Genomic DNA, 23,317 nt, shown 5'->3' on the forward strand with positions numbered 1-23,317 from the left:
AACATTAAATCTCATGGTTTATATTAATTTATAACATAGCAATGGCCAATTAAATTGGGCGCAGTTTAAGTTAGAGATGAAATAGTCTTTTTCACCCAAATTTGATGATAAGATTTCAATGGAGATTGTGACTTTGTGGATTCAGCGCCCTAAAAAAAATCCCAAGGGCCAATAATGTTGTGAAAAAGGTCATTTTGTCTATAAGACGGTGGTTGTAACCTGTAACTCGCACTTGGAATGCTACCAGAAAAACCTTTTGCAAAGGGCTCTCTATTGCTCATGCTATTGTAATTGATGAGTTGATCCTTTGGAAATGAGAGAGGAATGAGATAATAGAGATGACCACCTACAAGCCCAACCCTTTCTAGAAGAGGTTGGGTGAAACCTCTCATTCCAAGTGGATATAGTCAATGACAATTTCCTTCACGTTCCCAGGACTCTGCAGCTTCATCACCGACCTGTCGGCTTTCATGATATTTAACCAACGACGACGATTGATTCCTCCTCGCAGCAGCACGTTACCCATCTTGCTCCCTTCTTTGATCTATGTATTATATGTCTGCACACAGATAAATGCTTTATATATATTCGACAAGAGGATAGGAGGTGGGCTCCACAATACCTGGACTTGAATGTGATTGCTGCTCTTTCGGAATAAAGAGAATAAGAGTGGCACATAGGTTTGGTTATTCAAATTAATTCATGGTGCTCTTTTTTTTCAACCTAAGGTCCTAGTGTACCAACGGTTAAATTGGGACTTTCTTTAACCATCCACGTATGGAAACTCGTCGTTGAGGGAATCTCCATGCCACGGATCATTATCACACTTTGGTTAGCCGAAAAAGTAGATTCTTTTCTGAAGCCCTCTTTCACATTGGGAAAACCTGAATATATATATATATATATATATGTGTGGGGGCATTTGAAATATAGGTAGAGGTATTTTAAATTTAAAGATTTTAGGGTATTTTATTTATTTATTTATTTATAATTTGTAATTATATTAAAGTTGGATTGGTAAGTGATTTTATTCTCAATTTTTTTTCTAAACTTTGCAAAAGTAGAGGACTTGAGGAAAGACAAATTGAATGAGACATCAAGAAATCTATATAACAATAACACCTATGGATTTGAGTTTGTAAATGTTATGAGAAAGGGATCTAATAGGAAGCACATGTTGGTGCATGTATCTCTCAAGGGGTTTGTGCTAGGGGATTAGCAATAGTTTGGATGAATTGAAGGTTTGATGGCGGATTTTTGTAGGGTGACAGTAAGGGTGGCTAATAGGAGTTTCAAGATTAGTTGTTGGTGGTGGTGCAAGAAGTGACAGCGAGTACGTTTAAACCCACAAGTAGGTGGTGCAGGTGATAGTTGTGGGGACTGTGGAAGTTTTGGTATTAGAGAGATGCCATAGTAAGGGGAAATAGGTGGTGGGGTTGATAGTGGAGGAAACAACAAAAGTTTTGGTTTTGGAGAACCGACATAAGAAGGGGAGTTAGCCCTTAGAGGGGCACTACGAAATTTAGGTGGACTAACTGTAGGTGTTAGAAAGGGAGAACCAGACCCAATTAGTTTAACACGAGAAGTGTTAGGAGTGGGTATGGATCCTCCTCCCCAGGAGGTTCATCTTTGTAAGGTGGGTAATATAGTTTTATAATGAACTTAGGATCTAGAGGGACAGGAGGAAGAGGAATACATTTGGTAGGACTATGGTTGTTGCTAGTAGGGATCTTGAAATGCTTAACCCTATTGTGGTCTCCAAGAGTCGGTGTAGGCCTATTAATCGGAATGCTATAAGATGAGGGCTTTGTTGTAGAAGTTACAATTGATGGTTTTATTGAACCACGCAAAGGAATAATGGGCATTGCTTTTGTAAAGCTTATGCCCACTGCTTTGATGCCACAAGATGAATCTTCTAAAGATTCAATGGGAAACTCAGATCCATCCAATATTATGCCATGCCTATAACCTAATTGTAGTGCATTGCTAAATTAGTAAATACATAGTTTATCATGTGCTAAAATACAAGATGGACCAAAACGAAAAAGTATTGAACTCCACATAAGATATTTTACACCTACTATATGGTCCAATAAATTTTGTTCAATTTACCGTTGGTTACTGTGCCTAAGCTAAAATCCAAAAATTTGATATACCAAAAAGAAAATTTTACAAGAGAGAAGATTTATGAACATTCCCTAAAAAGGATGATAAATTTATTTCCTGTATATACAACATAAATCTTACACTTAGGTAAAAAAGCAAAGCAATCCTTTCAACCAAAAAATACACAAGATAGAATGCAAAACCTTTGCACCTTTGCATTGACACATGGACCCAAATACAGAAATTATCGTATGAGTCCAACTGCATAAGAATGGAAATTCTTGTAAAATTGTATAAATAAATAATGTGCTAAATGAGAATATAAAAATAGAAACTACAACTTTGAATTAGGAGCTATGCACTTGAAATTTTGAGTATTTTTCATTTTATTGATTTCAGAAAATAGGGTAAGTGAATAAAAATATGATAGGAATGAGAAGCTATGTTTTTTAAAAAGAAAAAAAAAAAAACAGAATTAAGATTAAGTTTTTGAGAAAAATAGTCTTCAAAGAATAATCTCTTTAGCTTGTAATGAGGATGAAGCTGAAACATGAATCACCACCACCCTTTCTTTGGGCTCAATTATAATTAGGTAGATGTTGAGAAGCAATGCTCCTCATTTCAATGGATCCCCAAATACTCCCAAGTTAAAACACTAACTATGTTTTGTTGTGACTTTTAAATTTTGATAAAATTTGATTGGAGCCAAATGAAAGATTTTATTTCCGTTTGTTACTTTCCACACACATACTCATCGTACACTTTGGTTTTCGTGAGATACTCTTATATGGATGTTTATCTTTATATTAATGTTGGAATTATTGGTGGTGGATTTTGGTAAACCATTGAGGAAAACACTAGGTGAGTGAAACGACTTCAATCACTCACAACTACAAGCCCTAAGTCCTCGAACATGGCTGTGAGGGATGCCTTTAGTCGAGCTAGAGCCATGCCAAGGTTATTAGGTTCAAAGGTTTTCAATGAGAGCATGTAAAAGTTAGCTTCACCCCTATGATTAGAACTGAAGATCAACCACAATAACATTTGAGAAATCACAACCTGCCAAAATCTTGCTCAAGAAACTCTCAAAGATCTAGGGTGGCCTTAGTCTGGTTGTTATCATTGCGCTAATGCTTAATATAAGCCTTTAGATGTGGGAGAGGGCCACTGTGGCCTTTCGAGTCTTTGTGAGGTCCCTCTAAGGGAAAACACTTTGTTGCAATGTGAAATCTTTTAATTTGGCTTCTATTGAAAAAAAATTCAAATACAATAAAGTGAAGGGATCCCTCCAAGACATCGGAGGTTGCTCTACGCAAGAAAGCAATTCCATGATAGTTTCTTTATCTTGGAAAATGGAATCAACAATGATGCTACTATGAATCTAGTTTTGAAACTTCTTGGGGGAGCTAAAGGTGCCAATGTACCTACCTCTTCTCAGCCTTTCTCATTCATGGATGTGGTGCAACTTGGGTTTTTTGGTCCGTCAAAGGCAAAGAAGCCTCTCAATCCTGCCTTAAAAATGGGGAATTGTAATACATTGCAATGTTGGAAGTGTTGGATCCAAAGGTCTATGCTTATGATACTTTGTATCGTAGAGATGCCATCATTTCACATGCCTTATTAAAAAATAACCACTATTAATTATTCGCAAGAGGTCATGTGTTTTCCTAAAGACAAGGATTTCGAATGAAACCTTGATTCATAAAGTTTTAACCTTACTACCTTAGTAATATCCTCTGTTTTGGAAATAGGTGCTTGGGTTTTAGAAAAACACAGGTTTTGTATGAAATGTTGGCTCAAAAGTTTCAACCTTGTTACATTGGTAATATCCTTTGTTTTGGGGGTAGGTCCTTGGTTTTAGGAATACAGGGTTATGTATGAAACCTTGGCTCAGAAGTTTAACCATGCTACCTTGGTAATATCATCTTTTCCTATTTAGATATGCACCTGAAGTTGTCCCACACTTCTCAGATAATGATGTGTTTGATTGCCTCACTAATATGATCATAGAATTAATCTGAGTGTCCAAATAAACTATGGGGAAGTCATTGGTTTCATGTGCCAAAACTTGTTGCTAAAATGCACATATGAAAAGGGTTTCCAAAAGAACTCTTGTTAGTGTTTGAAGGTGCCAATAGAAAAGTACATATGAAAAGGGTTTCCAAAAGAACTCTTGTTAGTGTTTGAAGGTGCCAATAGAAAAGTGCAGTTTTTTGGCACAAAATTTGCTAGGGGCGTGAACATTTAGCTGGAATATTGTCTCATAAACTATTCTGACTGGTGTGCAAATGCAGTGATAGAAGGATATCAAGATGAACTTAAATGACTATGGTACGAAGATGCAATCAGATTCATTTCTCCTATTTGAAGAAGATAGAATGAAAGAGGAATCCAAAAATGATGAATAAAATAAAAGGAGAATGGTAAAGGATCAATAGGATTTATCATAACATTAATGGAAGAAGTGCATGATAGAGATTGAACACTGACACAATATTTGTGCATTATTTCTTTCACTATTGTCTATAAACTTGCATTGAAACAATGTGAGTGATCTTTCAGTAGTGCTAATGCTAGCCATGAAATACATTTCGACATTTTATAGTATTTGTTAAGTTGTCAACCAATGGTAGGTCTTAAATGGTATTAAAAAACTCATTTTATTCTCCATCACTCCAAACCTTCAAATGAAAATTTCAACAACTACAAAAATTTCAGTAACTCCATGAAACCAAATATCTTAAATTGAGTCAAAAAGATTAATATTTCTTGAAGAATACATAGGGGATTCTATGGTAATTCTCCTAGAGAATAATGCAATGCAAATATAATTATTCAACAATAAATAGTTTTAGACAATGTTCGCTCAACCAGGCCTCGACACTGGTTAACTACACACTTTATATCTAGAATTCACTCTTCAATTAATGTTGTGAAACATCTTAGTTTCACTACATAAAACACCTCCAGAAACATGTTTTGCAAACAAGCACACACTTTCATGCAAAAAAACTACTTGGTATATAAAACATCTTCCCATGGGTGCTAGTACAAGTGTTGTTTCAACTGCTTTTGGCCAAATGTGTGCCTGTAGTTTCTAAAAGAAACAAATAATTAGTGCAGTGCATGTCACAATTGACAATCTCAAAAGGTAACAAAGACATACAATTTAAAGGAAATAATGAACAACTCACCTAATCAAAGCAATGGACCATGCAAGTACAAATAGGCCATTTAAGTAACTAATCTCCATAATATCAATCTCTTGCTGGCTAAAAATTCCACTGACAACAAGGAGGTCCAGGAAAAGCAATCCTATTGCACCATCAACATTGAGAACCAAATTATTTGCTTTGGAAAGAGTGTAGGTCTCCACTTGTAGGGCATAGTCCATGTACTTAACAACAAGAAAGTGTGTACATGCATATTCTTGCAAAATCTCTACTCTCTTTTCACAGTTGGCTCCTCTCTTGATCCTTAAGCAAAAAAATCAACTTTTGGAGTTAGATTAAATACAGAGAAATGGTTGTATTCAAGAAGAAAATGGAGTTATCTTACTTTCTATCTCTAGATGGTAGGCACTTGTGACCAATCCTTGCAATGTGAATACCTTTATTCTTCATTCCATCCAAAATTCATACAACGATAAACTGTAAAGGGCACAAAGCATAATAATTTATACTCTATTTGAGAAATTTATCAAGAAAAACTAATAATGGGATAATATGATTGGTCTTCTTTTTATACCCACATTACATTCCCCAAAAGCATTCAATTGCACAATTAACCAAACAATTTTGATATGATTACCATGTCATGTGTATCCTCGAAGTATCTTGCAACATCATTGATCCGAATTGGATCCTAAAACACTCTCTAAGTTTTCATGAACTCTGTAAAATTCATGCCAAAGTTTCAAAGTCTTACAAAGAACGAGCTTATCAGAAATATCCTTGAAACAGTTGTAATTTGTGAACAGCGCAGAGCAACGAGGACCCTAAGTCAAGCACGCAGACCGTTCGCCCATGGTAACAAGTCACTAATCATATATCGTCAGGCAAACCCCTCAGAGAAGGAAAAGCCCCAAGCGACCCGGACCCGAAAAGTTATAAAACATAATGGATATCGCGCCCATTCCGTCAGAGGCGAGGTCCCACAAAACTGGCAGGATATCGAAATGGCTTCAAGGTGGTAAGTGGTTTCAACCATGTCCCGCTCGATGCCACACAACGAGTGACACACGTCCAGCAGAAGAGAGAGAAAATCACTCTCATCAGACGGGTAAACGTTGTGTTACTTACTCGCCCAATATGAACAATGATCGTAGGATTTGGGGGGCCCAGATCAATGGCGGAGACGCGTCCCCATGGATGACCGTATTCGATGGGGTAAACAAGTAGAGTTGTATAAGATTTGATGTCCGACGTGGACGATGCATTGGTAGAAGATCATGTTCGCGAGCATTCCTAAAGTTAACAGTAAAAATAGTCATTCGAAAACGTCCAAGAGAACTGACACTCAGTTCATTATGAAACAGGTGGCTACCTGCCTATGAGGTGTTATACAATGATGATGACGCAGAACAGAGGAATTCAAATGGACAGAGGCAGGGGAACCAAAAAGCCAGGAAGTGAAAACGAACAGTCAAAAATAAGATTGGCTTTAAAGCCACGAGCTGACAAAGAAAGAAGGGGGTAGTTAGCAAGTAAGCTAGAAGCAGAAAGCTGAGAGCGGAGAACAGAAAGAAGAAGTCGAGCTGACCTGCAAAGGCAAAAGGTAGTATCGAGACAGAGAGAGAGAGAGAGCGCAAAGAGTTTGTGTACTCCAGAGAAGACTTGAGAGGTTCAAGCGAACTCCTCTGTAAATACCTGTCATGTATTGAGTCTTAGATTGGACTCATACAATCGTGACCCATAGGAGGTCGAGAATCAGTAAAGAGAGTTTGTGTACTCCAGAGACTTGGGGAATCCAAGTATAGTCTTGCTGATATCTATCTATTGAGTGAGGCTCAAATTTAGGTCACTCTTGTAAAAACTTTGCTTTTGAAAACATAATAGAGAGGCCACCACTGAGGGCTGGACCGGGAGACGTAGCCCAAGAGTATTGGGTGAACTCCTTATTAAATTTGTTGTGTTGACATGTTTGCTTGTTATGTTTTCTCTAACTACTTCAGTGTCTCTGTATTTCACAATCGTATCGATCCGTTGCATAAAATAACATAGGCACATCCATGCACATGAGTCTGTAATACCTTAATTGTTGTCTTAGATCAGTATCAGATCAATCATCAATAGCCCTTCCAAATTGTGGACCAATGGTAAGGAGGCTTGTTTCACAATAATGGACCATAATTTATAGCAAATATATTATCGATACCACTCTAGAAAGGATCCTTCTGGAAATTTTGTTGTCATTGTCAGTAAGTACTAACCACTAAACATGCATTAGAGAAATTTTGACATCTAAATTGAGCCTCTTAAGGAATATTATAAAATTATAGTGGAAATAATAAAATAAGATTAAATTACATCATCAAATTTTAGAGAGAAAAAAAACTACTTTTTCAACTTATATTTTAAACTTATCTCCCAATGGTTTTACTCAAATTTTGAGTGGGAGCACTTGTTGGATGCAAAATTTAATTCTACATCCAGGTAGTACCCATGTTGAACACTTTTGATGGACCCTACTACATGAAAAATGAGAGATACATGAAAAAATTTGATTGATACCACATTTTTCATGTATTTTAGCAGGGTACATCAAAAGTATGCAATATGGGTACTCCTTGAATGAGGAATTGAATTTTGCATCTAAGGATTTCTCTTGCTCGAAATTTGAGTAAAACCATATATAGATATTATGAAAATATGAGTTGAAAAAATAGTTTTTGTTATCTTTGTTATTTTTTAATCTTTTTACTTTTTTACTCCAAAAATGGTGAATCATCCCCTATGGTTGACATAATCATAATGAATCCTATTGGTTCTTATAAAGTTTATTTTGGTTGTACATTTTTGTTTTGAGGCCCATTTTAGACCTCAAAATTTCTCTAATATATATTTGGTTGGAATCGAAATAGGAAGAAGATGATCGATCTTCCTTTTATACCTACATTATGTTCCCTAAAAACATTCACTTGGACCATTAATAAAACAATTTTGATATGATTACCCTCTCATGTGCATCCTTGAAGTATCTTGCAACATCATCAATGACCTCTCCAAATCATGGACCAATGGTAAGGAGGCATGTTTCAGAGAAATGGACCCGAATTTATAACAAATGTATGTATCTATACTACTCTTAGAAAGGATCCTTCAAATATTGGAAACTATGGTAGGAAAAATATGCTTCTAATTGATACTTGGCATGTGGCCATGCTTACAAATAAATATGGAAATGTGATTTGCCCCATCCTCTACCAATATTATGTGTAGGCTTCTCATTGACAATTATAGACTTTTCTCTTGCCTTATCTGATACATTTGGAATCAACGCAAGATATTCCTAAATATATAAAGGATAACACATTTGACCTTATATTCCTATATAAGGTATATGATCATCGAACCTTGGGAACTCCCTAGATGATTTTATGTGACAAACTTGAAAAGTTCCTAAGCTAGCAGCACGTGAAATTGGCTGTGAAAATGAGATGCTAGTTATTGTGTTGGGAATTTGTTTGCTAGTATTACTAATACCAGGGCATTGAATATTAAATAAGGGCAATTGGGAATTCAAATTTTTAGTCACAACATCTGGAAACATTTTTTAATTCTTTGTCATTTCAAGGCAATGTGGTGGACAAGGGGTTGCAAACAAAGGAGTAACCTGACCTCCTTCGAATTGAAAGCGTTGCCAACTATATCCCTTATCCAAGTCAAATGTGTTATCCTTTATATATTTAGGAATATCTTGCATTGATTCCAAATGTATCAGATAAGGTAAGAGAAAAGTTTATAATTGTCAATGAGAAGCCTACACATAATATTGGTAGATAATGAGGCAAATCACAATTTCATCTTTATTTCTAAGCATGGCCACATGCCAAGTATCAATTAGAAGAATATTTTCCTACCATAGTTTTCAATATTTGAAGGATACTTTCTAAGAGTAGTATAGATCGAAATGTGACGGAAAGGTGACCTTAAGGAAGTGGAATCGACGGAACATCACACAAAGCCATCCAACACCATCAACAGAACCCTCAGGAGACAAGTCAACCACTCAAACAACCTGTCCCTTGGTCCCATTGTTGTTCTTGACAATTTAAGGCTTAGTCGCTCTCATGCTATGGGAAAGGGAGCGACGAGAGACCTAAAGTCACTCTCATAGGCCTGCATGCCAGTGATTGTGGACGAAAATTACGAAATATGTGTAGACTTAGGAGAGCCTTGTATGGTCTCAAACAGGCACCTCGAACATGGTACACTCACATCGACACACATGTCAGTGGATTGGGCTTCACCAAAAGTATGTCGAACATCAACTACAAATTCCCTTGACATATCACTATTTTCGTCCTCTTTTATTCTCTTTTCTTTATTTACTTTTTCCAAGACATCTACCACTTTCTAATTCATCCTTTTCTTATAGCTTCATTTCCAATTTGTCCTTCTCATAGGCCATGTTATGGAAATCAATTTTCACAAGATTCAATTCCTTCATATATTTTATATTTCCATCACTTTGTCTAGTTGATTCTCTCATATAATTCATGTTGTTTTCATTTTCTATATGATCATTGAATCTTGGGAACTCCCTAGATGATTTTATGTGACAAACGTGAAAAGTTCCTATGTTAGCAAAAGGTGAAATTGACTGTGAAAATAAGATGCTAGTTATTGTGTTGGGAATTTGTTTCCCAGTATTACTAATCCTAGGGCATTGAATATTAAATAAGCGCAACTTGGAATTCAAATTTTTAGTCACAACATCTGGAAACAATTTCTAATTCTGTGTAATTTCAAGGCAATGTGGTGGACAAGGGGTTGCAAACAAAGGAGTAACCCGACCTCCTTTGAATTCAAAGCGTTGCCAACTGTATCCCTTATCCAGGTCAAATGTGTTATCCTTTATATATTTAGGAATATCTTGTGTTGATTCCAAATGTATCATATAAGGCAGGAGAAAATTCTATAATTGTCAATGAGAAGCCTACACATAATATTGGTAGAGAATGGGGCAAATCACATTTCCATCTTTATTTCTAATCATGGCCACATGCCAAGTATCAATTAGAAGCATATTTTTCCTACCATAGTTTCCAATATTTGAAGGATCCTTTCTAAGAGTAGTATAGATGGAAATGTGATGGAAATGTGACCCTAAGGAAGTGGAATCGACGGAACATCACACATAGCCATCCAACACCATCAACAGAACCCTCAGGAGACAATTCAGCCACTCAAACAACTTTTCCCTACGTCCCACTGTTGTTCTTGACAATTTAAGGCTTAGTCGCTCTCATTCTATGGGAAATGGAGCGACCAGAACCTAAAGTCACTCTCATAGGCTTGCATGCCAGCGACTGTGGAAAAAACTTACCAATTCTGTGTAGACTCAGGAGAGCCTTGTATGGTCTCAAACATGCACCTTGTGTTATGCTCCTATACCAATAGGTGTCATATTTCATGATTGGCTGGTCAAATGCCAAATATGTTCATCCTTTCCATGCTGCAAAGGTTCCATATTTTGAAAAAATAAAAAAATATAAAGAGGGTATGCCCTAAAAGAAAGATCAAAGGGCAAAAAGAATGAAATGGTCAAAAAGAAAAGAAATAAACCCCAAAGAAAAGACCAGGAAAGTGTGCTAGTCCAAAATGCCACTACTATTCTGTTTTTTGCAAAGAGTTTCATCATGTGCAGTTAGTTGACTATTGTCACAATTGATGGATGGCCAAATAGCTTAATCTTGGCCGGTCCATGTTTAAATTTCCTGTTTTAGAAGTAGAGAATAAAATCTATCCAAACAGTTCAAGCTTGGCAGATAAGTAGTTAGATAGAGAAACAGAGGTGCTCAACAGCAAAATCTGAGCTCCTGGAAGAAATAAGGGCAGAATTAGATAGGAGGGAAGCTAAAAGAAAAGAAGAGAGTAAGGGTTTGCTAGTTCAAGTGCACCCAAAGAAAAGGAAGAAAAAATGTTAGGTGTATTAGGCTGGGTAGGCAGTTTTGATGTTGCAGAAGCAGGTTTGTGAGCAATCTTGTCCTATGAAAATGATTTATCTCATGGGTATCATAAGTTTCATGGAAAGGTGGCTACAAAATAGATGGAGCATGACTAATTTCCCTCACATTCCCCCCAAAATCACTTACTAATCTCCCCCAAGGATGTTGGGATCTGCTCAATACTCCTAGATCATTTCATTTCATGAAGAAGACTAAGTGAAACTCTGTTTTTACTTAGGATAATAAAGCCACATTTCTTGTGTAAAAATGTTTTTCTTCCATTTTTCTAGGTTTTCCAAATTCATAACTTGGATACCTTTCACTCCCCTAAGCCTAAGTTCCACTTTTTGACTTAGTGCTTTGTTTGAATATATTTCTCATTTTTACATATTAACTATATTATATAGCTCCTACATACAAATCCCCCCCCCCCGTACTATATTTATATATAAAAACCCCAACAAAACTTGAATATCCTGACCCTCGGCTAAATATAGCCATATACGAATGTTCATGGGGTTAATGGCTCATCCGAGGCCATTAATAACCCTGCGCGCGCATACCACGGGATTTATTTAATAGTTGGTTAAATAAATAACCAACCCACCCGACAAACCTAAAACAAATACACTGCAAACATTACAAAACATTGCTTTATGCGGTGGGTCCCCACGCCATAGCCCTCCGCTAGTTTCATTCACCGCCAACCATCAGATCATAGTCCACAGATCCGATGGCTCAAATCAATATCGCGTGCCCTTTTGTGCCGATCAATAGCACCCGGGGAATGGTGGTTTTTCTGCCGTACCCTGGGACAGGTGGAAGCCTCCCGCTTCCCCCACTGGCCCCCCCTCCAATACCACCATGGCCCAAAAGCAGTGCGGGGGCCAAACTACTTACCGCCCATGCTCCCCCCTCGCTGACGTCCTCCGACATGTCGTCCGCCACCTCTCCTCCGTATCATCCATCGTGTCATCCGCCATGTCACCGCCAAGACAGACTCCATAGCCCAATGGACTGAACTTCTCAGATTTACCCCTTGTTCTATTGAAAATCATCATCCAAAAAATCAAACAAACCCTTGTGCTTCATAACTAGCCTAATATAACTCAAAACAAAGCTAAATCATATAGAGAGAGCCCTCTCTGGATGCATATTGGCTATAATCTGCATCTAAAAGATTGTTCTGTGGTTACCTCGGCCGATTCCCTTTTCTAGGAGCTTTAGGGAACAACCTGAGTGATAACATCATTGGCGACTCTGCTGGGGACTTGAATGATTGTTTGTTACTGCTGTCTATTTTCTAAAGCTACAGATGGAGCCTAAAGTTAGCCAGATAGCCTTTGAAACTGTTTTTTCTATGCAATTACAGGAGTAAATAAAAGATGCTTCAGTCTATCTCCAATCTAGTTTTAGGCTTTAAGCAGCTGTCTCAAAGACTTGATCAGTTTCCTTGTTTCAACATATCTGAAGGAAAATTCAAAGCCTCCTATATTGTAAAAAGCTTCCTTCAAAATATTGTTAAAAGTTGTATTCTTCAAAAACTTCTAGAAAATACCAAAAAATAGATTCAGATGTTGGCTCCAAAGAAGAAGATCCGTTATACTAGATCAAATCCAGATCCGAATCCTCCAGACATCTTTGAAAATCCTAATTTGATCCCAAAGAACCTTAGAAGTCGAGATAATCAAGAAAATTCTGCTAATTTAAACTTTGACACACCTCAACAGAACCTTACCCAATCTGAGCTTGCTGCTGGAAAATCACAAGTCCTTTCTACCATTGTTGCAGCTTCTTCGAGTTCGCCATCATCACTTCAAAACATATTTTCCACTCCCCCATTCACTGCACATATTTCCACTGTTGTCCCTTCTCTTCCAGCTGTCACATTTCTTCCTGCTGTCCCATTTATCGCTGTAAACATGGAAAATCGATATGCTCCCTTGCAATTACCTACAAATCCAGGGGCTATGCCTCAAGATTATCAAAGCAAAATCACCTATTTTGATGGTACTGGCACCTATACAGCTCAACAACACACGAAGAAGATGACAGATTATTTTGAAAACTATGAGATTGATGATAATGATGTCAGAATGAAAATTTTTGTCCAAAGCTTAACTAGTGATGTTAGGACCTAGTTTAGGGCGCTCCCTGCAAACATAATTGCTGATCCAGATGCCCTTTATCAAATGTTCTTGAATAGATGGGAATAGAAGAAGGACCCATTACATATCCTATCGGAATATGAAAGCTTGAAAATAGGCCCACAAGAAACCATTCAAGATTACTATGCCAGATTTAATAATGTGTACAATGCTATTCCTCAGAATCTTAGACCTCCACTAGACTTGGCCTTGTTGGACACCTAATCCTCAATGGGTTAGTGTGGAAGCCGAATGGACAAAATGAGTCAAAGAGACCTTGGGATGTGAAACCCAATGGTCACATAATGTACTATAAATGTATATCTCTTGTTAATAAAAAATGTACTGCATGATTTATCTTTCATATCTTTCTTACTACCCATGTGTGTTTAACATGGTATCAGAGCAGGCTTATTCCTGCCCTGCAAAATTAATTTGAGCCATTTGTTTTATGGCCTCTCTATGCAGTTTATTTTTGCCATAAAATTCATGAATATTTATTTAGCTCAATTTTAGCTGCAACCTGATTACACTGCTTCTAGTGTCTGCTCTCCATATAGAAGCACCTCCATACCCCTGACAATGCTTGCGCTGCTCCTCCATATAATTAGCCACTACACTGCATGTGCTCTGTCCTGAGATAACCTGGCCAGCGCTGCACATCTGTCCATATCATATTAACGCTGCGTTGGTATCATTATTGAATGGCTGTTGAATATTAATGCTGTGCGTTGCACTGGCCTGACATGCTGATAATTGAACGTTGGTCCAGCTGCTAGTATGCGCATGGTTTTTGAACATTAATGATGTTGAATAAATGCATTATGTTAGAAGTTGAATGCAGTTTTGAATCATTTGAATGTTGTTTTAACGCTGTATATATTGAATGGAGTCCAATGGTATAAAACGTTTGAATTATTGAATGCGTTGAATAGTATCAGAACCTTTAATAACGCTCTGCAGCACTGCAGTTACATTGAATACTCCTCTCCACTGACTCTCTCAATACCACCCTCCAATCTGATGTCTCTGTCACACTAAAATGCCATTTACATTGAACGCTCCCATTCCCATCGGAGGTGGTTCCATACTCCACGCTTCAAACACTGTAAACACATAAAATCCCACATATTACCTCCTGTCAGCTATATTCTCTACGCCACTCTGATGAATCTTCCAATCCTGCCTCTCCTTGTTTTGCCAGACCTGTCTTCCTCCCATTTCTCATTCACTCAGTAGTAACGTCTCTCAAATTTGCAATATTAGAACAATTTTCGAGTCCGGCTGCTGGAGAAAGAGCACCTGTTTGGTCCAAGAAAGCCCCGGTGCCTCACCAGATTCTCGTAATACAAATTGTCAAACCTCAAAGGACTCAAACGATCCATTGGCGTGACCTTGTTTAGACTACCACGTCCAGTGGTAGGGCACGCTCATTTGAGAAGGCCAAGTTTTCTACTTTGAAGCATAAGAAGGATGTTGGAGATCAGATGCACAGCAATCTAAAACAAATACTTAACAAATCAATCATGCACATAAAGACACAACAATTAACATGGTTCACCCAACCAATCTGGGCTACGTCCACACAACATAGGCATCGACAATTCTTTATTAATCAAACAGGAGATTACATAAATCAAATCCTCACAAACTCTCTCACCCTCATCAAACAATCCGTATGGATACCTGTTATATAGCAAGGAGAATCTAACTGCCTCATAAATCCTCTCAACTCAAATTTAGGATGCATTAACTCCCTCCCAACAAACTGGAGCTAATCTAGGAACTAATTCCTATTGTTGTCATCTACTGAGATTTTGCCTATTTTATTCAAAACAGAAAATATCAACAATCTCCACCTTGACAACAATTCGGCTGATGCCCTGTTATTATTATTTTATCTTTTTTGCAAGCCAAGAGAAGCCAAACACCAATGTAGCTTCTCTAACAAAACTGGTTTCGTGAACATGTCTGCACAATTCTCCTTTGTATGCACCTTTTCAAGAGAGACTCCCCTTTCAGTGATAACTTGTCTTACAAAATGGTACTTGATCGGTATATTCTTTGATTTACTATGATAGGCCAGATTCTTAGCCAAATGTATTGCGCTTTGACTATCACAAAGTAACCTGATGTTGTCCTGTAACCTACCAAACTCACCAAGCAAACCTTTCAACCAAACCGCCTCTTTGCAAGCATGCGAAGCACCAATGTATTCTGCTTCAGTAGTGGATAAAGCGACAATGTTCTGTAGCTTTGACATCCAGCTTATAGCTCCACCTGCAAGAGTAAAGACATACCCTGAAGTTGACCTTCTCTTATCCAAATCACCTGCAAAATCGGAATCAACATATCCGCAAACAAATTCACTACTCTTATTGTAAGTGATACAATAACTACTTGTGCCTCTCAAATACCGAAGCACCCATTTCACTGTTGACCAGTGTTCTTTACCCGGATTTGCCATGTACCTGCTGACAACCCCAACTGCATGTGAAATATCTGGTCGCATACACACCATCGCATACATTAAACACCCTACTACATTAGCATATGGAATTCGAGACATATAATCATTTTCTTCATCTGAATTAGGACATAAACTCGAAGAAAGCTTGAAATGGGAAGCGAGAGGGACTGACACAGGCTTCACGTTATTCATACCAAACCTCAAAAGTATTTTCTCAATATACTTTTGTTGTGATAGCCATAGCTTACCATTGCTCCTGTCTCTGAAAATCTCCATGCCCAAAATCTGTCTTGTTGCATCGCATAGCATAGAGATTCATCGTCCTTAGCAGTAAATGCAACAGAAGTGACATAATCATCATACCTTCTCGGTGGCCGTTTGATTCTTGTCGACCTCCTTAATGATGTTTCTGGCGCTTCCTCGATTGGCTGACTACCATCTGTAGGAACTTCTTGACGATCAGTATCTGAGACCTGTTCATGATCTAGACCTGCACCCTGTTCATGATCTGATTCTGAAACTTGTTCATGGATAGTATCTGAACTATGGTCATCATGACTATCATTAGAAATGCTATCAAACTGAATGTGCTGAAAGTCAGATACATCATCCTGTTTCAATCTACTACCTACATCTAACTGTACAAGAGAGGATTCATTAAAATTTACATCTCTGTTGATGATGATTTTGCGGATAGTAGGATCCCACAATCTATATCCCTTTGTTCCAACACCATACCCAACAAAGATATACCTTTTATACTTTGGATCTTATTTAGTTCGCTAATGTTTAGGCACTAGAGCATATGCATCACAACCAAACACTCTGAGTTTAGAATAATCACAAGGGCGTCCTTTCCATACCTCTTGTGGAATCTTGCAGCCTATCGCCGTTGATGGAGATCGGTTTATCACATAACAAGTTGTTGCCACTGCTTCCGTCCACAACTCCTTTTGTAACTCGGCGTTACTCAACATACTCCTTGCTCTCTCTAGAAGAGTCTTGTTCATGCGTTCAGCAACTCCATTTTGCTGAGGAGTATAAATCGTGGTCTTATGTCTCTCGATCCCTGCATCCTTGCAATAGCTGTCAAACTCCTTGGAAGTAAACTCACCACCATTGTCAGTTCTTAAACATTTTATTGTTCTACCAGTGCTGTTTTCTACCAATGCTCTAAATTGCTTGAAAACTGAAAAAACATGAGACTTCCTTTTCAACATGTAGACCCACACTTTCCTAGAAAAGTCATCAATGAATGATACAAAATAAGACGAACCACCATATGAAGTTGTAGGAGCTAGACCCCACACATCTGAATGGATATAATCAAGTATGCCTTTACTAGTATGTTTTCCTGTTTTAAACTTTTGTTTACTTTGTTTTCCAAACAAACAATGCTTACAGAAATCTAACTTTCCAAACTTCAGATTTGGAAGTAACTTGCGATCAACCAAAATTTTCAACCCTCTTTCACTCATATGCCCCAATCTTTGATGCCATAAGTGAATGGAACTACTATCATGTTCAGACAAAATAGACACAAAATCTGACCCTGTACTTCCTTCTAGCTGAAATAGATTTCCTACCTTCTTAGCTTTCATAACTAGTAAAATACCTTTGTAAATTTTCATTACTCCACCTTGAATTATAGTTTTATATCCATTTGAATCAAGTGCGCCTAATGAAATCAAGTTTTTTCTTAAATCTGGTACATGCCTCACATCAGTTAATATTCTAGTTGTCCCATCAAACATTTGTAGTTGTATGCTCCCAATCCCAACAATATTACATGTTACATCATTACCCATGTACACAACTCCATCATTAATTGATTTATATTCCTTAAACCATTCTTTATGGATACACATGTGGTTTGATGCACCAGAATCTAACAACCAATGTTGACCATGATTTGACACATTAAATGATAATACTTCATCACTCATACCTGAACCAAATGCCGAACTTGTATCTGTCGTATTTGCCTCTTTCTTCTCTGTTGAAGAATCTGCTTTTGAAGTTTGTTGCTGTCGCTTCCAGCAGTCCTTCTTTAAATGCCCTGATTTGCCACAAAACCAACACTTTAGCTTACTCTTCTTCCCTTTCGACTTTGAACGTGAGTCGCTCGGCCTCCTGGAGTGTCTTTCTTTCGAACGACCTCTAACCATCATAGCTTCTGATGTAGAGGTTTCAGAATGCGACCTTCTCCTTGTTTCTTCCGATAATAAGGATGCAACTACATCATCAAACTCAATAGTTTCTAATGAACTAAGACATATAGAAGTAACAAAATGATCCCATGATTCGGGCAACGAGCACAATAAAGTAATAGCTTTATCCTCGGATTGAATAGTTACCTCTATACTTTGTAATTGCACAAGAAGAGTATTAAAAGCATTTAAATGATCAGCAATCGATGTACCTTCCTTCATTCACAAACTGTACAACTGTCGCTTCAGGAGAATCCTATTGGTTAAGGATTTGGTCATGTACAGTTTCTCCAGTTTCATCCACAAACCAGCAGCTGTTGTCTCCGACACGATATTAAACAGGACATCATCAACTAGACACAGTCGAATAGCACTTATCGCTCTTTCATCCATCTCAGCCCACTCATTATCTGTGATGTTGTAAGGCTGTTTGGATTTGCCCAACAACGCCTTTGCCACACCATGTTGGACAAGCAAATCGTACATTTTCACCTTCCAGATCTCGAAATTGTTTTTGCCATTAAACTTCTCAATTTCAAACCGGGCACTCTGAGTTTTCACCATTTTGTATCAACCAAAAAACCGTAATAATCTCCAAAACCAATGTTTAAATACCAGCAATTAAAAAACTGCCTATGCCTTTGCTTTAAAAAACAATTTTTTTTTGCTGTGCAAAATTACAGTAAAAAAACTGAGTATCAAACTTCTAATAAGTGCATTGGAATTGAGTCATCAACATCAAGTAATATGGGTCCATCGTTATGGACATATATCGAACTTTTCTCAAAAGTGATACATCCCTTTCAATAAATAGTGGAAACCATTTTAATAACAATAAGTTGTAAACGTGGCCTTCACACATGTGATCGGTGCCAAGTAATAAACTCTAGGTTAACCGTATATGATATGGGGAAATATAAAACAAGTCACATGTTTCACGGCATCCATCCTTTAAATATTAACGATGGAGAAATCGAAACATGTTATAGTTTCATGGACTCGCATCTCGCATTATAGTTTCATGGATTCGATTATAGTTTCATCCAACGTTTGAACGAGTAGGCACTAAAACCAACCGCATAAAGAAAAGAGGCTCAAAAAAAAATTCAATAGGCGTGCAGCAGGGAGCGTCAACATTAGAGCTTTAATTCCACTGCTTGTTCTGGAAATTGCTGCGTGGAGGATAAACAATACACACAGAAAGCAATAGAAGGTTCATCTCAGGTGGGAACAGAGATACGCTATCGATTATTTAATGCACCAGCAGCCACGCATGCAGCCAGTACTCCACGCAGCTGTTGGTAAACGACTCCACACATCCGGCAATCAACTGCTCCAGTACACCATGCAGAAAAGGGACATACAGGCACCAGCGCTCTAACGCTCCAATGCTCTACGTCCACGCAACACCAGGCACCAGCGCTCCACCTCCAACACGCAAGTGAATACCACCAGCAGTGATTATACCACCAACGATTTTACGCAGAAAAAACTCTCCACACAGGTTAGACAGCAGTCCAACACGCACCAGCACCTTCACGCCTCCACCGCTGCGCCAGGCCTCCAACTCGCTCTGATACCATTTGTTGCAGATCAGATGCACAACAATTTAAATTAAATACACAGTAGATAAATCAAGCACATAAAGACACAGCAATTAATGTGGTTCACCCAACCAATCTGGGCTACGTCCACACAACATAGGCATCGGCAATTCTTTATTAATCAAACAGGAGATTACATAAATCAAATCCTCACAAACTCTCTCACCCTCATCAAACCATCCGTATGGATACCTGTTATATAGCAAGGAGAATCTAACTGCCTCATAAATCCTCTCAACTCAAATTTAGGATGCATTAACTCCCTCCCAACAAACTGGAGCTAATCTAGGAACTAATTCCTATTGTTGTCATCTACTGAGATTTTGCCTATTTTATTCAAAACAAAAAATCTCAACAAAGGACACATCCATTCCCTTTGGGCACCTCGCAAAATTGTTACTTTAGCTTGACGCTCATTCCTTTCCAGGAGATTGTTGGCACAGTGATCGAGTTCTAGGTCATATTTCCTTGCCCAAAACCTGAATCGAGTTTTTATCACCGAGTCTCTTCGGGCATGACTTATAATTTCCAGGCACGGGAGTAAGGTGTCATTCCCAAATTGAGCTAGCCGCAGGAAACCGATTTATTGGTCAACGAATGTCAAATGAGACTGAGGGGCCGCATTGGCCACCACGGAAGCCAGAAGGGATTTTTTCTTTTCTTTTACGTAATAGATGGTGAAGTAGATTGAATATGGTGCTCTGCGTTTACTTGGTTTTGGTATGCACTGATGAATTGTCTAGGATATTAGATAGTGTGTACATTAACTTAAATGATTATTAAAAAACCAAATTTGAAGACAAATTTGCTGAAGTCTATGTGCATTTATTAGTATGGAGATGGTCATGTTGTTCATGCGATTGATAGAATAATATTGGAACATTACAGTTTGATAGCAAAATAACATAGTTCAGACCAAATACAAGGGCTGAGTCAACGCGTTGTTGTGGGGCCACTTCATCTGCAAAGAAAACCAGTTCTCCACCTAAATTTTGTCCAACGATACAAGCGACAGTGTATAGGGCATGCATATGATGAGCGTATTAATTATTTTTTCAGGAGAGCAGCTAAATTTTTCAAGGAGATGAGCATTACGGTGTTAAAATAAGTGAGAAATTTCCAGGGTCTGCACTCGTTCATTACTCCTGTTGATCAAACTCCTTTATTGCTGAACGGGTCATTTTTAACAATTGTTAGACAAAGAGATGAATTTGCAAGTCGATATAAGTCAGATTCTTCACACTAAACATGCGCTTGAGGGTGGTGATGCATAACTCCCTATAGCTGGTACGAGAGATTGTGTTCACATCCTGTAGCTGACCAGTGACACTACAATGCACGCTGAAGCTGGCTGACGACTATACTCTTCTTGGGCAACATCTAAAATCGGGTTCCATCAATAAAGGCCGAGTGCATACTTTGGTGGCTGATAAATTACTGTTGGAAGGTCGAATGCATCAAACAATGAGTTGTATTTTCCACAAGTCCATATTATCTTTGCTGTAGCAGACTCTTTTAGAGATGCCAAGTTGAATTGGTTAAATGATTTTGGTGATTGAAGTCGAGGAGTTCTTGCATGTTCATTTTCAGAAACTTTGTTTCAGTCCTGTGGCTTTAATTTGAGAAGACAGTTGGTTCCAGGCCTGAAGCAACCTTTCTAGAGTTGGTTCGTGACCTGCATAGGCCAACTTTGTATTTTATACAGCGACTCATCACTGCCCCCTGAAAATATTTGTTGTTTATAAGGGGAGAGAAGTAACAACCTACAGAGTCCACAATGAAGTTTGAATCTACCATGGCGCATTGAATTTTTATGTGGTGTATTGGATATCAAAGTTTTTTTGATTTTTGGTAGCATTTCTCATCTTATACTAAAGGCAAGCGACCAAGAGCTTTTAATATCATTACCACAAGACGGGCTTGTTTTCTGGTATGTGCATTGAGTAGTGAGTCAAGTGTCTTTAGTCGGCAGTTATATCAGCTAGTGGAGAAATTATACTATGAAACCCTTGAAATTGCAATATTGACTTGGTTTATATATCTGCATTGTTCCACATAAGATTATGAGATTATGTACAATTCTTTCTTTGGGAATTTGTAATCCCACAATTGTAGTTGTTCCACATGTTATCATGAATGGTTACAGTCGCTATTGAACTTGACTATTCTTTTCCACTAGCTGAGAAAGTGAAAGAGTATTTGAAGGATTCAAGCAAGTTTGCAGTTGCTGCTGCCCTAATTGTGGCATTGTATTTAAAACCCATTATAGTTTCTGTCTACATATATATGCATTAATTCCCTGATTCATTTGCTGCACATTTATACAATATATTGCTATAAGTGGATATTACTTTTCTGCATTAAGTAATAATTGTGATCAGTTTTTAAGGTGTAAATCTGACATTGAAGAAAAATGGCTAGAATCAGTGAAGTATTAGAGTTCATGAAAAATCTTATACAATCTACTGTTGATGACACATTACAAATCAGCGTAGGATCTCTCTCAGAAATTCAGACATGTCTACAAAATGCACAGGAAAAGATTGATTTTTTGCAGCTTGAATCACAACTACAGCAAGAAGAGCTACATCAAAATAGACATCATTCTGAACCTGTTTTTGTTCAGAACATTGAGACAACCACCCATCAGTAGCAAGTCAAAGATGTTACAGTTGGTTCAGATTTAGTACTCCATAAAATAGCAGTTGTAAATGCAGATGCAGAAACTCAGTATGCACTTCCCAAGCCCATCATCAGACCTTGGGAATAGCTTGTCCACAACAACCACAGAACTGGTCTTGGATATGACAAGGACTTGTTCTTTCATATTCCAGACTACTCAAAGCCCATTCAGTTTCAGAGTGCTGGATTTATTCATGACAGTTCACCTGCTCCTCATGACAGTTCACCTCCAGCTGTTCCAGACTCTGCCTCTCTTCCAAAGAAACAACAACAACAACAGATTATGAAATGCCAACACCGTGACCGAGTTGGCCATTTGAAATATCACTGTTTTGATCTTCATCCATGTAAGCACTGTCATAAAACAAGTCATTCTTCACACAGATGCTTCAGCAACAAACACCCTGCAAGAACAAAGATTCATCTTGGATGGATCGCTTCTTGGCAATGGGCATCAACAGACAAGAAGATATTCCAAACACATGTTAGAACTTGTTCAAGAGTATTGAACAGTCTTGCAGTTGAGTTTTCTCCATCATCTCACCTTGTATCTGACAGGGGGGGAAATGATGGTCATCTACAAGCTTCAAAGCCACATCAAGCAAGCCTAAGCCACAACCTGCCACACCAGTTTCAGAGTTGTAACCAGCAACAAAGATGCCTGTGTACATGCCTTCAGTTGGCAATCTGAGACACTTCCTCTAGCAGAAGACTTCAACTTCTTGCCAGTTTTGGAAGAATTCCAGGAACAAAATTGAGAACACTTCCTCTAGCAGAAGACACCAGCTTCTTGCCATATTTGGAAGAGTTCCAAGAATTGCATTAAGCATTCCAGAGTTGTTGGTCATCCTTAAACCATCACAGGTTGAGACTTCCCTTTTCAGGTTGAAGTTCTCCCTTTTATGTGGGGTGAGACCTCCCTTTAT

This window comes from Pinus tabuliformis, chromosome 6, assembly GCF_031772625.1.
Source record: "Pinus tabuliformis cultivar Carrire ecotype Pingquan chromosome 6, CPIR1, whole genome shotgun sequence".
Lineage (NCBI taxonomy): Eukaryota > Viridiplantae > Streptophyta > Pinopsida > Pinales > Pinaceae > Pinus > Pinus tabuliformis.